The 22,657-nt window shown below is 41.8% G+C and overlaps 1 protein-coding gene across 1 annotated transcript in view; it reads right to left on the bottom strand.

Annotated features, from left to right (window-relative positions):
* The window catches only part of ELMO1 (engulfment and cell motility 1), a 541,972-nt gene that overhangs the window by 102,860 nt on the left and 416,455 nt on the right, over positions 1-22,657 (bottom strand). The gene's annotated exons all lie outside the window — the stretch shown is intronic.

Below are 22,657 nucleotides of genomic sequence, written 5' to 3'. Positions count from 1 at the left end.
GATACCTATAGTCAGAATGGGGGTGGGGTGGTTTTCCAGAGGAACCTACAATTTCCTTCTGGACCCCCTATTTTTCACTGAAAGCAGCCTTCTCTTCTACTTCTCTAATCATCCTCTTCAGTGTCTTTTGTGAGTTTGCCTTCATCTGCACATCCCTTAGATGCAGTTACAGAGGTAGAAAACAAACTTATGGTTACCAGGGGATGAGGGGGGGAGGGATAAATTGGGAGATTGGGATTGACACATACACACTACTATATCTAAAATAGATAACTAATAAGGACCTACTGTATAGCACAGGGAACTCTACTCAATACTCTGTAAAGGCCTATATGGGAAAAGAATCTAAAAAAGAGTAGATACATATATATATATATAACTGATTCAACTTTGCTGTACACCCGAAACTAACACAACATTGTCAATCAACTATTCGCCAATAAAAATTAAAACAATTAAAAAATAAATGCAGGTGTGTAGTCCTGGGCCCTCTTTCTTTTCTCACTCTCCACCTTCTCCCTCGGTGGTCTCCTTTATTCAAATGACTTACAGCTCTATCTCGTGCTTGTGACACCAATTTTCTATCTCCAGCGCATCCCACTCACCTTTGCTCATTAGACTGTCTAGATTTGCATAGGACATTATTCCCATGTGGATGTACCCAAAGCACTTCCCACCTAGCTCAGAAACTGAACTCATCTCTCCCCCAAATCCTGGTTTGTTCTTACTCCCATATTCTCTGTCTTGGTTGGAGGCTCCAATATCCACCAGGAAATCATGCTCAATGTCTCATTCTCCAACTCACTCTCAATTACATCCAAAGCATCACCCGAATCTGTTGATTCTACAGCCTACACATCTATGGACTCCGTTCCCATGTTCACCACTACCTGGATTCAGGCCCGTTTCATGTCCTTGTTAGATTAGGCAACCACCTCCTACACTGGTCTCTCCTCTGGTCATCTGGGATTTTTCAATCCAGAGAGTTCTCTTTCTAAAGCACAAATCTGACCATGTCTCTCCTTGGCTTAAAATATTTCTGCAGTCTTTAATAACCCTGGGACAAAGCCCAAGCTCCCCACAGCAGGTTGTACAAAGCAGGTTGTAGAGCAGGTTGTACAAAGCCCTTCTCAAGCTGACCTGGCTCACCCCTGCGGCTGTACTTCTTGCCTTTCACCTGCTCACACGCTGACCAGTGACCTGGAAGCATCCACAGGGGAGCATCCACATTCCTCTGCCTGGAATATCCCACAAGCCCCCAGGATTCCTATCCTCCTTCAGGATGTAGCCTGAGTATATCGATTAAATAATATGACAAGATTCATGAAGGTAGGGCTCAAGTGACAGAAGATGAGCGAACACTTGTCTGTGACAGTCAAGTGGAGGATTATGTGTTCTTTGACTTAATTTTCCTAGCTTCTATGATAGTTCCCAGCATGAAGTAGATGCTCAAGAAATGCAGACTGAATAGATAAGTGGTAAAAAGTGGTGAAAAACATAACTAGAATGAATAGGATCTTGATTTTATATGAAACTTATCTTAGAGCAGCTTAAAAGCACTTTAGAGGACACTTTGTCCTTAAAATTGTTTGGTGAGATAGATGGGGGAGAGGGAGAGGTGCTTCCGTGCACTGATGGGGAAGGTAAGGGAAACTAAGGCAACATGTGGGATCCAAATGCACATAACTGTGTGCAGAAGAAGCTGAACTCCTTCAGTTAAACTCTGGAGCAAGGAGAAGATCTGGCATCTGGTTAGTAAGTCAGCCAGGTATAGGCACTTTGCATACATTATCATTTTACCCTTACAAAGGTTCTACAATGTAGATGAGAAATACAGAATTTTCATTATAACCAACTGGATGCTCCATAAATGGGCTGGGCTTACTTACCTCTGACCTCTCTGACTGCCACAGCCCCCAGCTCTCCCACACCACCTCACCTGGTGCCTTACACATAGATGGTGGGCAGGGAATATTTGCTGATTTCCCAAGAGACTCAGACAAAAGCTGGAATTACAGGTGTGATTTCTCGGAATTTTCTCATCTTGTTCCTTTGACAAGAGACCAGCAGATAAGCACCGTTTCCCAGTGTGGATGTCATACCCTCTTCTGGCGGCAGGCATCGGACCACGCTTTCTTATTCTGTCCTCCTCACGTGGTACAGCCCAGGGTTTTTCAACCTCAGCACTACTGACATTTTGGTGCAGATATTTCTATGTCATGGAGGCTGTCCTGTGAATTGCAGGATGTTTAGTAGCATGCTTTGCCTCTACCTGCTGGATGCCAATAGCAAATTCCACCCTCTCCCACCCCTACCCAAATGTGACAAAAGTGTCTCCAGACATTGCCAGATGCTCCCTGGGGTAAATCCCTCCCCCTATTTGAGAACCAATGGTCTCAAATGTTTATCATGTAGAATGTAAACATCTTTCCAAAGCAAGTTCCCAGAGCTCTCCTGGCTAAGCTGATGCTACTGGATCAACTTCTCACCTTCTCAGGTCATGGCTCCTTTGGTCGGAGTTCCCAAGCTCTATTTTCCCCCTATGCTTCTTTACATTCTTTTATATCCCCCCTGTCTAACTCACCAATTTTTTCAGAGTTTAATTCTAGAAGATGAAACCACCTGCATATCCCAAACAGACACAGTAAATGAGGAACAAAATACTATGCACAGCGTACAAACACTAAGGCATGTGGACAATTGGAGGTGACTGACTCCTGATTGGCTGACATGCCCATTACTCACAGATGTGACAGAGGAGGTGACATTTCCTTTAGCCTCATGAGCAAGACACAGGAATTGAGCAGCCCACAAGCAGCTTTTTATGTAACCAGCCCACCATCTCTGCAGGAGATGCGAAGAGTTTAAACATCTGTCTTCCTTGCTATTCCCTCCTGCAGTTCACTCTTCCTGGTGGGTAACTGGGCAAAGGGTCACTCACCACAGAGCCCCAGATTTCCCCAATTTCCTTCTTGGCCTCCGGCCATTCCTGTCTTCTGCTTCTTTTGGTTCAAGCCGCACTGGATTCCAGGGCCAGCTGTGCTTCCTGACCCCAGGCAATTTACCTCTCTTTTCTCTACTTCTTTTCTCCTTCCTAAGGTGAAGATAGCAAGTATGCACCTCTTAGCAAGGCTGGGGACTGACTCCATCCTTTTCCAACTGGAACACTGCTCTACATGCCGACATAGCCATTTAGGTATCCCTCAAATCTTCACGCACACAAGACACTGTGCCTTAGGGACAGAGCCCTTATGGGGACCAGTCCAGGGGCTCCTCTGTCAGGCATCTGGGTCGGACTGAGGATGTAGCCCGCGAGTCAAGCTGAGCATAGGTTCTAGGAAGCTGTTACAGTGGGATGCCTGACCAAACAGGTTAGGGGGCGGGCGTCTGAGATAAAGGCCAGAAAGGCATACTTACCCTATTACCCCTCCAGAGCAGTAGATGACACCTCCATCCACCCAGTTACTCAAGGCAGAAACGGAGGAGTCGATTGTGACCCTTCCCCACTCCATAACAACTCCCCACCCATAGCCGGACCGTCAACTTCTCTCTAAAATACAGCTTGGAATTACTTTCTTACCTCTATCTCCTACTGCCTTAATCCAGGCCACCATCACCTACTGCTTAGACCAGTGAATCAGCCTCCTAACTGGTCTTCCTACCTCCACTCTTAAGCTGCTTCAATCTAGTTTGGGCTCAGTAATGGAGATCACCTCAAAAATAATTCAGATCAGTGCATGGTACTGCTTAAAATGCTTCAATCGTTTCTCACATTAGCTGAAGTCCAACCCCCTTACCTGGTCTACAAGAACCTGCATGATTTGATCCCTGCCCACATTGCACACATCATCTCCTGCCACTTTCCCCCTCACTTTGCTCTGGCCAAAGCAGTCTTGATTTCACTCTTCTGAGCAAGTCAAGCTCTCTCCCTTCTTGGGTCTTCTGCACCCCCTGCCTGGAATGTACTTTCCTCTACACACTTTCACATAGCGCTACCTTGTTAAACACAGACTGCTGGGCCCACCCCAGAGTCTCTGAATCAGAGGTCTGGGCTACAGTCCAAGAATCTGCATTTCTAACAGGTTGTGGGTGATGCTGGTGCTACTGGTCCAGGGACCGCAGCTTTCTCTGACCACACTGTTTGAAAGAAGGTTTCCCCACCCCTGGTAGATTCCGTCTCTGCCCCTTTTTTGTTTACGTCTTAGCACTTCTTACATTTGAGACCATTTTGCTTTGTTTACTCTTGTTTTGCTTTTGCTTGTCTTCCCTGCTAGACTGTAAACTCCATGAGGGCAGAACCATGTCTCTTTGGCTCAGCATTGAGTCCCCAGTGACTGGTGCAGGGCCTGGCACATGGCAGATGCTCCATAAATACTTCTTCAAAGAATGACAACACAAAGGGGGATTCAAAGGCCAGAGCAAGAGACTCTGAACTCAAAGACGTCTACATGAAATTAGCAAGTAGATTGGAGCAGGAGCTGGCTGGGAACCAAGGAGGAGGGTCTGGGCACCAGCAGGATGTCCCCTGTGAGGCACAGTGACTGCTGAATAGGTGTGTTACTCTGGCAAAGCCCACACCATATAAATGCTCAGTGTCGGGCAAAGGCCCATCTCCACCCCGGGGGCTGCCATCTGGCTCAGTGTAGAACATGGATCCCAAGAAGAAGCTCCCAGAGGATCCAGGCAGATTTGAAAGGAAATCAGTCAAAGAAGCCATCAGAGGCTCTTTAATTAAATATTCTGCTTGGTAACCTCTTAGTGATCGTTCCCTGCCCCTGGGGGGTCACACACTGCACCTGGCCACGGGAGGTGAGAGAGAGAGATGGAGCCAGCTACGGAAGCATCGGTGGCATTTTAACGAATGCTGCAGAGAGTGAGCGGGGTAGTCAGACAAGACCAGTGAAAGATGACACTAATGAATCTTATCCAGCTGGGTGGGTTTGTATGATGAATGCCCAGTGCAGAGCAAACATCTGATTAATAAGACAGCCCCTCCATGTCATCGCTCTCACCTTCAAGGCTCCAGGTAAAGGGACGTTTGTAAAGGGACTGGGATGCTTTTAAGCAAGGTTCAAAGAAAAAGCAATCACTCTAGACTCAGTTAGGAAACTGAATGGAGGGAAAGTGAGAATTGTAATGGTGCTTTAAAAAAAAGGAGAGAAAAAGACTTAACACATTCTTTCCCATCACAGAGAGTCTCAAGAGAGGTCCCCTTACATAAAAGAAATTCTACTGGCACGTGAACAGATGGGGAGGAAAACAATACAGACATCGTAGAAGACTGGAGTTCTTTCCACTCTTGGAGGAGACAAATCTCTTTGTTACCTCCAAAGCATTGCTTAGGGGACCCACAGGAAGATGACAGGACTCTCACGCCATTTCAGTATCACGAGGTCAGGTGTCAAATGATGGAAGATAGGTACTGTCCTCTTCACATAAATATGAACATCACATAAAAGCCCCAAATTAGCTGCACAAATATTTTTTAGGTCTGCAGTTAATGTCTGAAAGCCCTGACTGTTCCAATCTGTTAGGTATATTTGTTTATTACACAAGTATGTTAAATTCAATGTAATTAAGTTAGAAAGAATAGATAGCAATATTTAAAGAAATGACCCTTAATCCTACCATCTACAAAAAAAAAAAACACTTAAAATTTTTGGTGCATATCTTTCTAAAAGTTTTCATGAGAATAGTTTTAGTAAAATATTGTACATACTGTTTTTAAAAGCTTTTGTTATATAATAACATAAACACCTTTTCTATATAAATATCTATGCTAATGCATCATTATCATTAAGGAAAACACAGTTTTCTATTTATTTAACTTTTTTCCTACCGCTGAACATGTAGGTGATTTTCAATTTTAGCCTGTATGAAATGGACCCATGGAGAGTCTGGCCTCTCATGGGTGTTGAGTGCTACCATGTTGCTGAGTGAATGACTAGATTTAACCCTTCCTTGCTCCAGACCTTGGACAGTAGGTAGTGTGTGTGTGTGTGTGTGTGTGTGTGTGTGTGACCTGTAGGGAAATTTTGGAAAAAGGGGAATTAATGTTTCAATCAAAATTACCATCTTTCTTCAGAAGCTAACAGACTTGTACTGAAAATTTTCATGCTCTTGACTCCATGCCTAAAACTTGGACCCTTGCTCTGACTCCTAGGCAGTCTTCCCAAAGATACTGCTGTTGCTCCTAAGAGCGTAAACACATGAGTTTCTGGGAGGCAGGAGCTCATTACCATCTGGATGGAGAAGCCCACACAGCAGGCTTACACAGAGCATTTAGCCATCTCGCCTCATCTTCATAGCAGTGTTGCAAGCTAGGTGTGTCATCCTCATTTACAGTTGCAAAATGGAAACTAGGAAAGTAAAGGAATTGCTGGAGGTCACAGAGTCACTAAGTATCAGGATCAGAGTTCAGACTAAATGCTTAGGGTACCTCCTACTGAAGGCAGATGCCATGGGGCAGGGCTGGTGGAGAAGTAGGGGAAGGATGGACATCTCTGGAAGGCAGTTAGGCTGACTCTCACCAGGGGACACTGCTGCCGAATAAAGGCTCCACACGATAGGAGGGGGAGGCCTGTGCTCGGTAGCAGGTAGGGTAATTGGGTCTCCTATCCTCCGCCCCAACACAATCACGGGACTTCAAAAAGGTGGTGTCTTCTTGATTTGGCTCAAGGTAGTGAGGCAGACTTCCGCTGTGGCACCCAGTCAAAGAGAACCTCAGAGCTCAACGACGGGTATGTGCACTTTCTCTTGGAAGGTAAGAATCCAGGGTTTTATTAACAGGCTGGAAACTTTCTGGCCTGATTTTGCTAGGTGCATATATCTTTCCAGATCTTTTGGAACTGTTTCTCTAAAAATGGTCTCCTTGGATCACCTTCTTTGGAATCACATAGGGTATTTGTTTAAAAAGCAGATTCCTAAACCTTCTCTCTATTAAATCCTACTGAATCAGAAGTTCTGAAGGTGATTCCACATATTTGGCATTTTTACAAGTATACCAGGTGAGAAATGTTTCTGGACCCGAAAATCTGAGACTCATTCTCTAAGTTCATTGTACAATTTACGACCTTGGGGTCTTAACAAAGCTAAGTTCACAACTGAGAGATTAGTGTCACTATCAACTCTCGTATCTATACTTGCTGTCTGATATCTCAAAACAACTCATCGCTTCCCCCTTACACAGAGGAAGGAACAGATGCCAGGAGGGCACGTGACTTTAGTCTCCATCACATAGCTCCTAACTGCTCACACTAGGAAGTAAACCCTCCTCTCTTGTCTCAAATCCTCTGCTTCTTTCTCTACACCATCTCATCTCTCTTAATTCTCACCTCACCACTACACCCCTTGGTCTCATTCCCAAAAGATGGAGAATCCAGTTTTAAGAACAAATTCCTGAGTAAATGTACTTGGAAAAACAAGACGCTGAGCAGGTAAAGCCTTCCTGTATGAAAACATCCACCAAATGAATTATTTGGACTCATTATAGAAAAATGGTCTAATTCCATATTATTTCAGTAAAATAATTTGATTTCTGAATGTCTCCGAATAACAAATAAAAATGAGCATTCTTCATAATGTCTTGGAAACATGTATACATCTTTTTATTCTCCCTATATTGTCAAAGGTACAAAGAATCTCAGTCAGAGTTGTGACATCTTTCTGCCCTTGCTGCCTCCCCAGGGTCCCACAGGCTACTCTACTCGTGCCTCCAGTCCTCTACTTGGGCTGTGGCTTCCTCTTTGAATTCTCTCTCAGATGACCTCTACCCCACTCCTATGGATGTGGCAAATTCTCTATCATCTTCCGAAGTCCCAGCTCCCCCCTGCCCCATCCACTACCCACTTTCTTTCTTCCTCCATGAGGATAAACTGATCTCACGGCCTCTACTTAAGTCTAATGGAATTCAACAGGGTAATTGGTTTATGTCTGTCCCCTTTGCTAGACCATCTGATGCTTAAGACAAGATCCTTTTTTCATTTTTATGTCTCTCTCTCTCTTAGTCAGTGCCTGATGCATAAATAGATGCCTGATTCAAATTTATCTCTCAATATCTGTTCGCTTTTTCAAAACCTTCTTTTGTCTAGGGTGTCCTTAAGCCTATAAACATTTTGATTCAGGAACAGGCCAGGACAAAAATCAATAATTCTCTCCAAATTCTGAATCTGCCTTCATCTCTTTTTTCGAAAGAAAACAATTAAGCCAGAAACTTTCCAAACAAGGCCTTGGTTTCTTCTATATCCAAGAAGTAATTTTAGGCCCAAATGCCATCAGATCAATCAATGTATTAAATGCTTGTAAAGGACAATTCTGAAATCAGCTAGATTGCATATAAGAAAAAAGGTCACTTTATCCAAGAAGTTTTATTTTACAGCTTAAAAATGCACCAAGATGTACAAGAAAACTAATTAGACGTTAAGACTAAGAAGTGAGGCCATCTTGCGACAGCCTGTAGAGACAAAGCTTTTTAGCAATTGTTGGAAAGACGATCATAAAAATATGTGGTGCCTACACACAGGTCATCAGTCTGCATAAAAGTCATCAGCTGGGCCATTTTTCAATGACGACTTTGAAATGGGAAAAGCAGGAAAGCTAAACTTACAGTAGGTAAATAACGAGTGGTCTGTAGGTTTGATTATAATGCAGGGAAAAAAAATTACAAGGAATGACTCGCTGAAGCGAGTCTCTACTGCCCTTACGTATTAGCTACTTCTCTGGTAGTCTGAGTTTCCCAAGTCCAAAATGTCTAGTGGTGAGCAAAGAAAAATATCATTTCCAAGTTATGTTCCAAGTAATGTTGTCAATTTCCCACCAACTGCGATCTCCCCAAGAGACAGCCAAAGCTATTTCAATGCTGTCAGCCTTGTTTTTGTGGAGAGGATGGTACCAGCTCTTTTCCAATGTAAATTTGAAGTTCTCTCCATAAAAACAGTACTTATTGAAGGATTCAACCAACCTAGTAATTCTGAAATACATTCAGGCAAAGAGCCTGAAAATCACTGGATGGTGATTTTCTAATCTAGAGAAGATAATGGACAACTAAGGAGTATGGTTTCCGGAAACCTTGAGGTTGCTCTTGACAGGATGGAGGCAAGATCCCTAGAGCTCTGCAGCCCCTGTCAGACCACTCTCCTTGGCATCCGAGGAGTCCTCCAAGCGCTTCTGGCTTCTGGTGCAATTTCTGCTCTGCCTCCTCCAGTCCTTCCCACCTCCTCATAAGAACCACCAAAGAGACCAGTCCCAACAAGTAACTGCTTTCAGTGTCGAGTATCCCACTCCCTCTGAGACCACCAGGATCAGCCTGTCACATCTCTCATTCCTTTGTACCTCAGTCATGACTCCAGCTCATTCCTCATCTCCCAGACTCTCCCAGATCTGCATTCCCAAAGGTTCTGCTTATTCCCTAATCTGCTTGAAGCTCTGGCCACCCCTCCTGTCATCTTCAAACCTTTCCAGTGTGCCCTCTGAAACCCAAGGTCTGTCACTGGTAAATCCTCCTGTATCTTCTCTAAGCATTTGTTTCTCTTTCTTGCCCTGATGGAAATCTGGCTGACTTTCTAGGCGATTGTTTCTCTTGTAGATTTCTCAAGTTCTTCCTCCTACCTCTTGGTACTACTGAACTTGTAGGTTGGACAGGTTGTCCTTCTTGCTCCTCCCTGCTCCTTCCAGACCACTGTCCTTTCTACTCCCTAACCCCTGCCCAGTCCCTTTGACATGCCTGCCATCAGACTATGATACTCACTATCCCTCATGTTATTTACTCTCCTCCTGGTGATGCCCACAATTTATTGAAGATTTTCTTACCTTTTTTCCCTTTGCCATCATTCTGTTACTCTTCTCAGTAATTTCAATACGCTCACAAACGATCCATCCAACATCTAGCTTCTTAGTTCCATGGCCTCCTCAACCAATGACTTGTCCATTATATACTCCAAAGCCACTCTGCTTTGGATACTCTTTGACTGTACCCTAAATGTTGCCATTGCTGATACAGAACATTCGCCAAAGTCTCAAGATTACAGCTATTATCTCATCTTTCCAACTCACTCTTTCTAATGTCTCCATTCCAAACATTCTTTGAACCTACTGTGACTTTTGACATCGCCATCATTTCCTTCGCCATTCACGTCTTCGCTTTTTTACCTAATCTCTAATCCATTATAATTTTAATCACTCCCTGACATTTACTCCCAAATACCCAGCACCTTTTCCCTCCGTCATATTTGCCCAGTAAAACACCGATCTTCCTTAAATCCTATCCTCTGCCTCTGCCTATCTACATAGTTGGGTGGCTGGAGGAGAGCATACAGTGGTGCTGTCTGGTGTCATTTTAAATCTATAACCTCAACTAACAAGTGAGTTCTTAGCTCTGTTGGCAATCCTACTGTACTTACCCGGTTGATTCACTCTTCATAGCTTCTCCTCTATTCGAAAACCTCCAAGGCCCCTTCCTTCCTTCTTAGTTTTCATCATATAACTGATTCTCATTTCACTAAGAAACTAAAACCAATCACAAGAGAACTCCTCTAATTAGGCAGTGAATTAGAACTGAAACTGCTTTAATCATGAGCACCAATGACCTCCATAAGGCCTGTTCTGATAGATAATTTACAATCTTCACTCCACAAAGTGCTTGAAACAGATGATTACTGCCTCTTCCTAAAAAAATTCTTTCTTCTCCTGACACTCATAATGCCACATTTTGTTGTGGTCTGTGTGCTTCCTATCTCCTTCTTAGTATCCTTTGTTGAGTTTTTCTCATCTCTCTGATCTCTAACTGTTGGGAGTGCCTTGAGTTTGGTCCTTAGACTTCTGTTTTCACTCACTCCCTAGATGAGCTAGCAACTCCCAAATTATATTTCTGGTCCCAACCTCTTCCTAGGAGTCAGATGCATCTATTGCACTGCTCTCTCCACATCTGCTCTTGGATGTCTTTCAGCCATCTCACATCCAACAGGTCCAAGCTCAACTCTTTCTTCCTCTTCCCTCACCCCAAATCTGTCCTTTTCCAGTGTTCCTCATGTCCATAAACAACGCCATCAAAACCCAGAGTTATCCTTGGTTTCACTCATTCTCTCCTACCCCACGCCCAACCTGTCATACCCAGCCAGCATATCCTATTGGTTGCGCCTTTAACACAAATTCAGGATGTGAGTTTGTCATCGCCAGTCCTTCCACTTTAGTCTAAGCCACCACCCGTCATTGCCTGATCTGCAGCCACAGCCTCCTCGCCAGCCTCACTTCACCTTTACTCCTTTGCAGTCATAGCGATCCTTTAAAACCTATCAGATCATGGCACTCACGTGCTCACAACTCTCCAAGGGTTCCATGTCTCACTCAAAACAAAAGCCAAGGTACTTTCCATGGCCTACAAGGCCCTGCAAAATCTGGTCCCTGGCTCTCTGCCCCAGTTCCCTACCACCCTCCTCCTTATTCACTGCCTTCCAGGCACACTGACTGCCTTGCTATTTTTTATACACCAAGCTTGCTCTCATCTCAAACCTCTTGAGCCTAATCTTCTCTCTTCCCAGAATGCTCTTTCCCAGCTATAATTACATAGCTTTCTCTCTACAGCTCCAGTGTCACCTCCTCACAGAAACCACCCAAGAGAACTCTGACCAAAAAAGCAGACCCTACCTTTCTCTAACCCTTTAGCCTTATTTTTTTTCTATGACGTTGCTTCTACTTGACATGACATTATATATCCATCTATCTATATAAATATAATTAATTATATTATTTGTATTAATTATTATCACATAAGTAATTAGTGGAGAAATAACCATATAACAAACTGAAAATGATACTTTTAAAAGGAAGTTTGGAGATTCCTTGAAGTAGATAAGACTTTGATGAAGATCAGTGCTGTTCAAGGTGTGGTTGTAGAGCCGTGCTAGTCTATGAACTGCTTGAGATCCAATCACAGCAAGATAGAGAGCTTGCATGAGAATGCAAGTCAATGTGCTGCTTCCCGCATGAAGAAAGTCTTACCAGGGGAAAGGTATAATCTGAACTAAACTGTGTGCTTAACGACATAGTTGCTTTACATTCTGTTGCAGATCAGTTACAAAGAGCTCACTGACCAGCATTTTGAGTAACACTGATGTAGATCATCTAGCCCAGTATCTCCTGCAACTTCTTATCTATGGTTTTGAAAACTACTTTTTAACCTCTGAACATACCTGGAGATAATTGTGTTATGAGGAAGATGCCCCTTCCACATACATATGACATATACATTAGTGACAATTTTAGAATATATGTATTGATTATATGTATCAAAAGGAGGAGAGAGGATAGATATGAAAGAAGACAAAATAGATTTTCTATTAAGAATCATGTTGCAATGTACATAGCATGATCATAATTGGATAAATCAGGTGGGCTAGAAAAAGAGGTAACTGCTACTATTATAAGCTTCCTTCAGGTAAAGGATCAAATTTCCCTCTCCTTTTATATCTCCACAGAGGAGTATATTACACAAAATCTTCACTCTTTGGCAGGCAAACATTAACTTAGCAGATATTTACGGTGCCTACCATGAACCAGGGGCTGGGGATGCAGTGTGAACAAAACAGAGACTCTGTCTTCATGAAAATTACATTTTAGTGGAGACAGAAAGAAATGGTGGTGCAGTGGTTGAGAGTCCACCTGCTGATGCAGGGGACGCGGGTTCATGCCCCAGTCCGGGAAGATCCCACATGCCGCAGAGCAGCTGGGCCCGTGAGCCATGGCCGCTGAGCCTGCGCGTCCGGAGCCTGTGCTCCGCAACAGGAGAGGCCACAACAGTGAGAGGCCTGCATACCGAAAAAAAAAAAAAAAATCCCAACTCTGTATCTTCCACGTGTAATATTAATGATATTAATGACTATGTAGGGTGTTCACGTTACCTGGCATGACAATTAGGGAGTTTTAGTCCACCAAACTCCTTGAGGATTAGCAAGAGATGAGATGAAATAAACCTCTATTATAGCAATATCTTTTTCAGTCTCACAAGTGTACTGTTTCTTTAAAAATTTCACCATTAATCCCAAGAAAACATACAACTGTTCCAAAATCTTTTTCTCTTCTTTTTTTTAAGTTTGAGGATGTTTATGAATATCATTTTCTATAAGGAACGCAAATAATTCAGTGGCTTTTCAGTATTTCTCTAAGAAAGCTAGATTTTAAATGTCTTAATTAAATAAAAACGTTTCACATGGTGCTTTAACAAGAGTTAAACAAAATGCCCTCTCGCCCCTCTACCCCATAAAACAATACTTTATACTCTGGACGTTGATGCAGCCAAGCATGTAGCAGTCTCTGGAGCCAGTCTCTAATTTCTACTACCTATTTTCTATTAGCCAAGAAGCAAAAAATCCTGACTCAGCAGGGAAAAGCTTTTACAGCTTAAAAATTGTGTCACTTAATTAAATTAGGCTTCCTAAATGGAAATGATTTTCTAATCTATGCTCTTTGGCGGAATGCTTTTGAAATTTTTCCTAAAATAATCACATCGTGCTGAATAATTTTAAGCCGTGGCTGAGGGAAGTTTCCAGCTGTAGCTGGCCTCCTGCTCTAGAGTGGGTTCCAAGCAGACCAGTGCTTACTATGTGCCCATCCTGTGACTCATGAAGGGCCAAACTCCTTGCACTGCAATCACAGAGAAGGTGTGACACATACAGATTCTCAGGACTCAGCTTGGGTGACTTGGCCCAGAAACAGAGGCCTGTATACCAAGCTGCAGGCTCAGAATTTTATCTAGAAAGTAATATGGCTTCATAAAAAACCTTGAGGCAGAGTGTGGCATCATCAGATTTACATTAAAATGAAATATGAGAGATGGATTAGAGGGTGAGCCAAACCCAAGAAGCGGAGAGCATTTAGGAAACTCTGCAGGAATCAGGGTCAGTGATCAGGGCCAGATAAATTAAGTGGGAGGAAGGCAGCGTACAGATTCAGGGCATTTTTTAGGAGGCAGAACTTAAATAACTTGGTGACTAATTGGATGTGGTAGGCATTGAGAGAATAGAAGGAGTTGACAGTGCTATCCATCCTCTGGCCTGGATTATTGATTTAAGGTAATTAATGGGATTGGGGTGGGAAGAAAGGAAAAGCAAATGAGAATCTAAAATTCAGGGACTCACCTGGTGCTTTGCAGCCCCCTTCCCTCTGTCTAAAAGATAGCTTAGCATTGCCTGCAGTTACAGTCAATCAGCAAAGGTCTGAAGGAAAGGCTTTGGGTATGTATGTGACTCAGTTAGAACTAGGATACTTACTCCAAATCACCGCTCTCTCTGCTTCTAGAAAAGTATTACAGAAAACTGAAAAAGCGGAAAAAGATATTCTAAAGATTGTTCATCCCAGCATTAATTCTAACATTGGAGCAACCTATGTGTCAACTCTAGAATATTGGTTAAATAAATAATGATACATTTGTACACTAGAGTGCCAGGTAGCAGTTACTAATGACATCATTGAACTGTATGTCTCCATGTTTAAAGAGATGAGGAAAGGGGACCACAGAACAGTATAGATGGTATGATCCTCTCCCCATACACACACGTAGAAAAATGAGAGAACACAGATTAAAATCAACAGTGTTTTTATTTTTTGTGGTATACAGGCCTCTCACTGCTGTGGCCTCTCCCGTTGCAGAGCACAGGCTCCAGACGCGCAGGCTCAGCGGCCATGGCTCACGGGCCCAGTCGCTCCGCGGCATGTGGAATCTTCCTGGACCGGGGCACGAACCCGTGTCCCCTACATCAGCAGGCAGACTCTCAACCACTGCGCCACCAGGGAAGCCCTAACAGTGTTTTTATTTAGATAGATGAAATATAGGTGTTTTTCCTTTAGTGATGCCTACATTTTCTATTTTTACCTATAAACATGAATTAATTCTATATAAAAATATATTATTAAAATATATTCTTTTTCCTATTAAAGAAAGAAAAAGCACTATTCAATTTTCATAAGAATGTCAGTTTTCCACCTGCACATCTGATATCCAAAGTTCATGTGTCTCTTCAGTTAGCAATACAGAATACCTGCATCCCATGCTCTGACAAAGAGTCACCTTTGAACTGAATGAGGACCAGCTCCTCCTTGTGAGATGAATGAGGGCACAGAAAGCCAGCCTACAGAGCCTGCCCTGCTGGCCTGACCCTGGGTACTGTGATAAGTCCTTGGATTATGGAAAATCTATAAACCTGGCTGGTTATTTTAAGTCTTACCTCTAACCATGAAATTTTGCAGAGTCATGCTTTAATGCCATACCTGGGATTGACACAAAGTTCCATGAAAGTGCATTTCAAGAGACTCTGAAAACAAACTTAAATTTATTGTTACATACCTTACTTTGTAGTATAGTTATTTGTGTATGTTTGTTATGCACCTTATTAAACTGCAAGCTCATGGAAGACAGAATTTATGTCTGATTACAGTTTGTATTCCCTAGAGGGTCAATAGTTTGCATGTAGTAGGTATTCAATATTCATAAAGAGAATTATTGATGTTTCTTGTATAAGACACAATGAAATATGTTATGTTTTGAATTTATTTTAGAAGTTTCTTCCAGAACAGATAGTCTTCCCTTTTAATTAATCAGAATTACATAAACCATCATTCTCTTCCTTTTTCTTTTCCCCTGGGCCTGATGAAAAACAGAACTACATTTTATTTACAAAATAGTTATTATTATAATTATTATTTTTTTGTGGTACATGGGCCTCTCCCGTTGTGGAGCACAGGCTCCAGACGCGCATGCTCAGCAGCCATGGCTCACGGGCCTAGCCGCTCTGCGGCATGTGGGATCTTCCCGGACCAGGGCACGAACCCAGATCCCTTGTATCAACAGGCGGACTCTCAACCCCTGCGCCACCAGGGAAGCCCCCCAAAAATTATTTTAAACATCTTTATTGGAGTATAATTGCTTAACAATGTTGTGTTAGTTGGTGCTGTATAACAAAGTGAATCAGTTATATGTATACATATATTCCCATATACCTCCCTCTTGCGTCTTCCTCCCAACCTCCCCATACCCCCCTCCAGGTGGTCACAAAGCACCGAGCTGATCTCCCTGTGCTATGTGGCTGCTTCCCACTAGCTATCTGTTTTACATTTGGTAGTGTATATATGTCCAAGCCACTCTCTCACTTCATCCCAGCTTACCCTTCCCCCTCCCCGTGTCCTCAAGTCCATTCTCTACATCTCTAAGAGTTTTATAGTGTCTGGCCTTACAATTAGGTCTTTAAGCCATTTTGAGTTTATTTTTGTGTATGGTGTTAGGGGGTGTTCAAATTTCATTTTTTTACATGTAGCTTTCCAGTTTTCCCAGCACCACTTATTGAAGAGGCTGCCTTTTCTCCATTGTATATTCTTGCCTCCTTTATCAAAGATAAGGTGACCATAGGTGCGTGGGTTTATCTCTGGGCTTTCTATCCTGTTCCATTGATCTATATTTCTGTTTTTTCTGCCAGTACCACACTGTCTGGATTACTGTAGCTTTGTAGTATAGTCTGAAGTCAGGGAGCCTGATTCTTCCATCTCCATTTGTCTTTCTCAAGATTGCTTTGGCTATTAGGGGTCTTCTGTGTTTCCATACAAATTGTGAAATTTTTTGTTCTAGTTCTGTGAGAAATGCCATTGGTAGTTTGATAGGGATTGCATTGAATCTGTAGATTGCTTTGGGTAGCAGAGTCATTTTCACAGTGTTGTTTCTTCCAATCCAAGTACACGGTATATCTCTCCATCTGTTTGTATCATCTTTAATTTCTTTCATCAGTGTCTTATGGTTTTCTGCATACAGGTCTTTTGTCTCCTTAGGTAGGTTTATTCCTAGGTATTTTATTCTTTTTGCTGCAATGGTAAATGGGTGTGTTTCCTTAATTTCTCTTTCAGATTTTTCATCATTAGTGTATAGGAATGCAAGAGATTTCTGTGCATTAATTTTGTATCCTGCTACTTTACCAAATTCCTTGATTAGCTCTAGTAGTTTTCTGGTAGCATCTTTAGGAAGTATAGTATCAAGTCATCTGCAAACAGTGACAGCTTTACTTCTTCTTTTCCAATTTGGATTCCTTTTATTTCTTTTTCTTCTCTGATTGCTGTGGCTAAAAATTCCAAAACTATGGTGAATAATAGTAGTGAGAGTGGGCAACCTTGTCTTGTTCCTGATCTTAGAGGAAATGCTTTCAGTTTTTCACCATTGATGCTTGTTGTGGGTTTGTCATATATGGCCTTTATTATGTTGAGGTAATTCCCTCTATGCCTACTTTTTGGAGAGCTTTGATCATAAATGGGTGTTGAATTTTGTCAAAAGTTTTCCTGCATCTATTGAGATGATCATATGGTTTTTATCCTTCAATTTGCTAATATGGGTTATCACATTCATTGATTTGCAAATATTGAAGAATCCTTGCATTCCTGGGATAAACCCCACTTGATCATGGTGTATGATCATTTTAATGTGCTGTTGGATTCTGTTTGCTAGTATTTTGTTGAGGATTTTTGCATCTATGTTCATCAGTGATATTGGCCTGTTGCTTTGTGTGTGTGTGTGTGTGTGTGTGTGAGACATCTTGCCTGGTTTTGGTATCAGGGTGATGGTGGCTTTGTAGAATGAATTTGGGAGTGTTTCTCCCTCTGCAATTTTTTGGAAGAGTTTGAGAAGGATCACTGTTAGCTCTTCTCTGAATGTTTGATACAATTCACCTGTGAAGCTATCTGGTCCTGGACTTTTGTTTCTTGGAAGATTTTTAATTACAGTTTCAATTTCAGTGCTTGTGATTGGTCTGTTTATATTTTCTATTTCTTCCTGGTTCAGTCTTGGAAGGTTGTGCTTTTCTAAGAATTTGTCCATTCCTTCCAGGTTGTCATTTTATTGGCATATAGTTGCTTGTAGTAATCTCTCATGATCCTTTGTATTTCCCCTGTGTCAGTTGTTACTTCTCCTTTTTCATTTCTAATTTTACTGATTTGAGTCTTTTCCCTTTTTTTCTTGATGAGTCTGGCTAATGGTTTATCAATTTTGTTTATCTTCTCAAAGAACCAGCTTTTAGTTTTATTGATCTTTGCTATTTTTCCCTTCATTTCTTTTTCATTTATTTCTGATCTGATCTTTATGATTTCTTTCCTTCTGCTAAATTTGGGGATATTTTGTTCTTCTTTCTCTAATTGCTTAAGGTATAAGGTTAGGTTGTTTATTTGAGATGTTTCTTGTTTCTTGAGGTAGATTGTATTGCTGTAAATTTCCTTCTTAGAACTGCTTTTGCTGCATCCCATAGGTTTTGGGTCGTCATGTTTTCCTTGTCATTTGTTTCTAGGTATTTTTTGATATCCTCTTTGATTTTTTCAGTGATCTCTTGGTTATTAAGTAGTGTGTTGTTTAGCTTCCATGTGTTTGTACTTCTTACAGATTTTTTCCTGTAATTGATATCTAGTCTCATAGTGTTGTGGTCGGAAAAGGTACTTGATACGATTTCAATTTTCTTAAATTTACCAAGGCTTGATCTGTGACCCAACATCTGATCTATCCTGGAGAATGTTCCATGAGCACTTGAGAAGAAAGTGCATTCTGTTTTCGGATGGAATGTCCTATAACTATCTATTAAGTCCATTTTGTTTAATGTGTCACTTAAAGCTTGTGTTTCCTTATTTATTTTCATTTTGGATATCCTGTCCATTGGTGAAAGTGGGGTGTTAAAGTCCCCTACTATGATTGTGTTACTGTCCATTTCCCCTTTCATGGCTGTTAGCATTTGCCTTATGTATTGAGGTGCTCCTATGTTGGGTGCATAAATATTTACAATTGTTATATCTTCTTCTTGGATTGATCCCTTGATCATTATGTAGTGTTCCTTTTTGTCTCTAGTAACAGTCTTTATTTTAAAGTCTATTTTGTCTGATATGAGAATTGCTACTCCAGCTTTCTTTTGATTTCCATTTGCATGGAGTATCTTTTTCCATCCCCTCACTTTCAGTGTGTATGTGTTGCTAGGTCTGAAGTGGGTCTCTTGTAGATAGCATATATACAGGTCTTGTTCTTGGATCCATTCAGCCATCTATGTGTTTTGGTTGTAGCATTTAATCCATTAACATTCAAGGTAATTTTCTATATGTATGTTCCTATTATCATTTTCTAAATTGTTTTGGGTTTGTTATTTTAGGTCTTTTCCTTCTCTTGTGTTTCCTGCCTAGAGATGTTCCTTTAGCATTTGTTGTAGAGCTGGTTTGGTGGTGCTGAATTCTCTTAGCTTTTGCTTGCCTGTAAAGGTTTTAATTTCTGCGTCGAATCTGAATGAAACTCTTGCGGGGTAGATCTTGGTAATCTTGGTTGTAGGTTTTTTTCTTTCATCACTTTAAATATGTCCTGCCACACCCTTCTGGCTTTCAGAGTTTCTGCTGAAAGATCAGCTGTTAACCTTATGGGGATTCCCTTTTATGTTATTTGTTGCTTTTCCCTTGCTGCTTTTAATATTTTTTCTTTGTATGTAATTTTTGATAGTTTGATTAATATGTGTCTTGGCGTGTTTCTCCTTGGATTTATCCTGTATGGGACTCTCTGCGCTTCCTGGACTTGATGGACTATATCCTTTCCATGTTAGGGAAGTTTTGAAGTATAATCTCTTCAAATACTTTCTCAGTCCCTTTCTTTTTCTCTTCTTCTTCCAGGACCCCTATAATTTGAATGCTGGTGCGTTTTGTGTTGTCTCAGATTTCTCTGAGACTGTCCTCAATTCTTTTCATTCTTTTTTCTTTATTCTGCTCTGCAGTAGTTATTTCCACTATTTTATCTTCCAGGTCACTTATCTGTTCTTCTGCCTCAGTTATTCTGCTATTAATTCCTTCTAGAGAATTTTTAATTTCATTTATTGTGATGTTCATCATTGTTTGTTTGCTCTTTAGTTCTTCTAGGTCCTTGTTAAATGTTTCTTGTATTTTCTCCCTTCTATTTCTGAGACTTTGGATATCTTTACTATCATTACTCTGAATTCTTTTTCACGTAGACTGACTATTTCCTCTTCATTTGTTTGGCCTGGTGGTTTTTACCTTGCTCCTTCATCTGCTGTGTATTTCTCTGTCTTCTCATTTTGCTTAACTTACTGTGTTTGGGGTCTCCTTTTCACAAGCTGCAGGTTCATAGTTCCCATTGTTTTTGGTGTCTGCCCCAGTGGTTCAGTGGGTTGTGTAGGCTTTCTGGTGGAGGGGACTCGTGCCTGTGTTCTGGGGGATGAGGCTGGATCTTGTCTTTCTGGTGGGCAGGACCATGTCTGGTGGTGTGTTTTGGTTTGTCTGTGAGCTTACTATGATTTTAGGCAGCTTCTCTGCTAATGGGTAGGGTTGTGTTCCTGTCTTGCTAGTTGTTTGGCATGGGGTGTCCAGTTATTTGAGGACATAAGAGAAGAAATCATTTTAAATGGGAGGGTGTTAAGAAGGGAGGAGATAGCTAGTTTAATTAGTCACATTTTTCCTATTGCTTTGAAGGGTTATAAACACCTCACTTTCAAATCTAGCTGGGAAAGACATCATCGAGATTCTAGTGACTCAGAAAAGCAATAACATCGAGAGATCTAAGTAAGCTTGGCATGACTGACCCACCGAATTTACTTTAAAATGTGTTTGGTCAGCTGTGCTTGGCTTTTGTGACTAGCTGTGTTTGTCCAAAGGCTAATTAGCTGGAAGGGTAAAAAGATCAGTGAGCTAATCCATAATCTTGAGTGACTGATGAAATCTACCTGCCAACTGGTACCAGAGCAGATACTTTTTCTTTAAAGGATTAATAAGGCATGCTGGCTATTCTCAAATATTAGCCTTTCCAAGAATAAGACAGGATAAAACAAGAAAAGATGATCAGAGATTTTTTTCAAAAACCCCCTTCAAACACGTATATGGTAATTTTACAAATGAAACTTCTAGAATTCCAGAGGAACATGCGGGTAGTTCTTGCTAGGTGATTCATGGGTCTGGGGTGGTCTTAGGCAAAAGCTGTTCTTCTGGTTCCCAGTAATGAACACTTCACTGTTGAGTACTTACTATGTGCCAAGCACTAAGAGTTTTACCTGTTATTAACTCAGTTGATTCTTACAATAACCTATCAAGGCAGGTACTATTATTCTTCTATTTAACAAGTGAGGCTATTTGGGCCCCAGGTCACATGGCTGGTAGGATTTAAAACCCAAAATCGCTGGCTCCAGAGTTTTTGATCTTAAATGCTCTGCTGAACTGTTCTAAGGGAAAGGAAGGAGACTAGGGGCCAGGGATAAAGTCTTCCTGGTTCCAGTCCTCCATCCTTAGATGTATTCTGATAACAGCCTGTATCTTCTCCCTGTGTCTTTTCACATTGCATGTCTTACCTCAGTGCATGTCTTACCTCTGTGCATGTCTTACCTCAATGCATGTCTTACCTCTGTACCCACATTTCCCCTTTTTTTAGGGACACCAGTCTTCTTGGATTAGGGACCATTCTAATGACCTCATTTTAACTTGATTAGCTCTGTAAAGACCCTGTCTCCACATAAGGTCACATTCTGAGGTGCTGATGGTTAAGACCAGCATATCTTTCTTGGAGGAGGACATAATTCAACCCCTAACATGTATCAAGGTTGCTAGGCAGGTTTAAACATCCACTTGTCTGGTACACCCCACAGTCAGTGCAGCTGGAGCACAGCACAGGCTCCCATCAAGTCTACAGGTACATCCTGAAAAGCCCAGCCATCTACATTCTCAAAGGGCACTGCCGGCTGATAGAAGGGCCAATAGGGACGCTTGAAGGATTTTCTGATCTGTAGGACTGAGCCCAGATGTTTAAGAAATCACTCTTTGGCACTGTCCTATTAGAGTCCCACATTTCCATCAGCTAGCCCTCGAGGATGTGGGAGAACAGCTTGATGGAGGGGTGAGGTACACACTTGGGGCTCAATTTGCCCCATGAGAAGGAAACAAGCTCCCATTCATCACAGGATGGCCTTGAACTATGGAAAGTCACATCCCTGATCTATACTCTAGGGCAGTGGTCTCCTAACTCTCTATTTTTAAAAATCTACATACCCTCTTACACATTTTTAAATTGACTTTGAAATTTTTTTTATCAAACTTAAAATAGTTGCAAAGAATATAATTTTCAGTGTATTACAATATTGATATTTAAAAAATAAAATGATTGCATCACTTTTTTTGTGTGTGTGTGGTACGCAGGCCCTCTCACTGTTGTGGCCTCTCCCGTTGCGGAGCACAGGCTCTGGACGCGCAGGCTCAGCGGCCATGGCTCACGGGCCCAGCCGCTCCGCGGCATGTGGGATCTTCCCAGATCAGGGCACGAACCCGCATCCCCTTCATCGGCAGGCTGACTCTCAACCACTGCGCCACCAGGGAAGCCCTTGCATCACTTTTAAAAATGCATCCTTGGATATACATACAAGAGTGATTTGATACCCATAATTGCTCATTTAAACATACATGAACAAACTCTTCTTAATAGTTGGAAATTTTACATCCTTATTTTTCTCCTCTAATACAGGTCAGCAAACTTTTAATATAAAAGGCCAAATATTATTTTAGGCCTTCCAAGCAGTATCTGTCATCCCTAATCAACATTGCTGTTGTAGCATGAGAGCAGTCACAGACAGTATATAGACAAACAGGCATTGCTGTATTCCAATCAAATTCCATTCCACAG

This window comes from Grampus griseus, assembly GCF_964374135.1.
Source record: "Grampus griseus genome assembly, chromosome: 9".
Lineage (NCBI taxonomy): Eukaryota > Metazoa > Chordata > Mammalia > Artiodactyla > Delphinidae > Grampus > Grampus griseus.
This window is presented reverse-complemented; position numbering and strand designations above follow the sequence as displayed.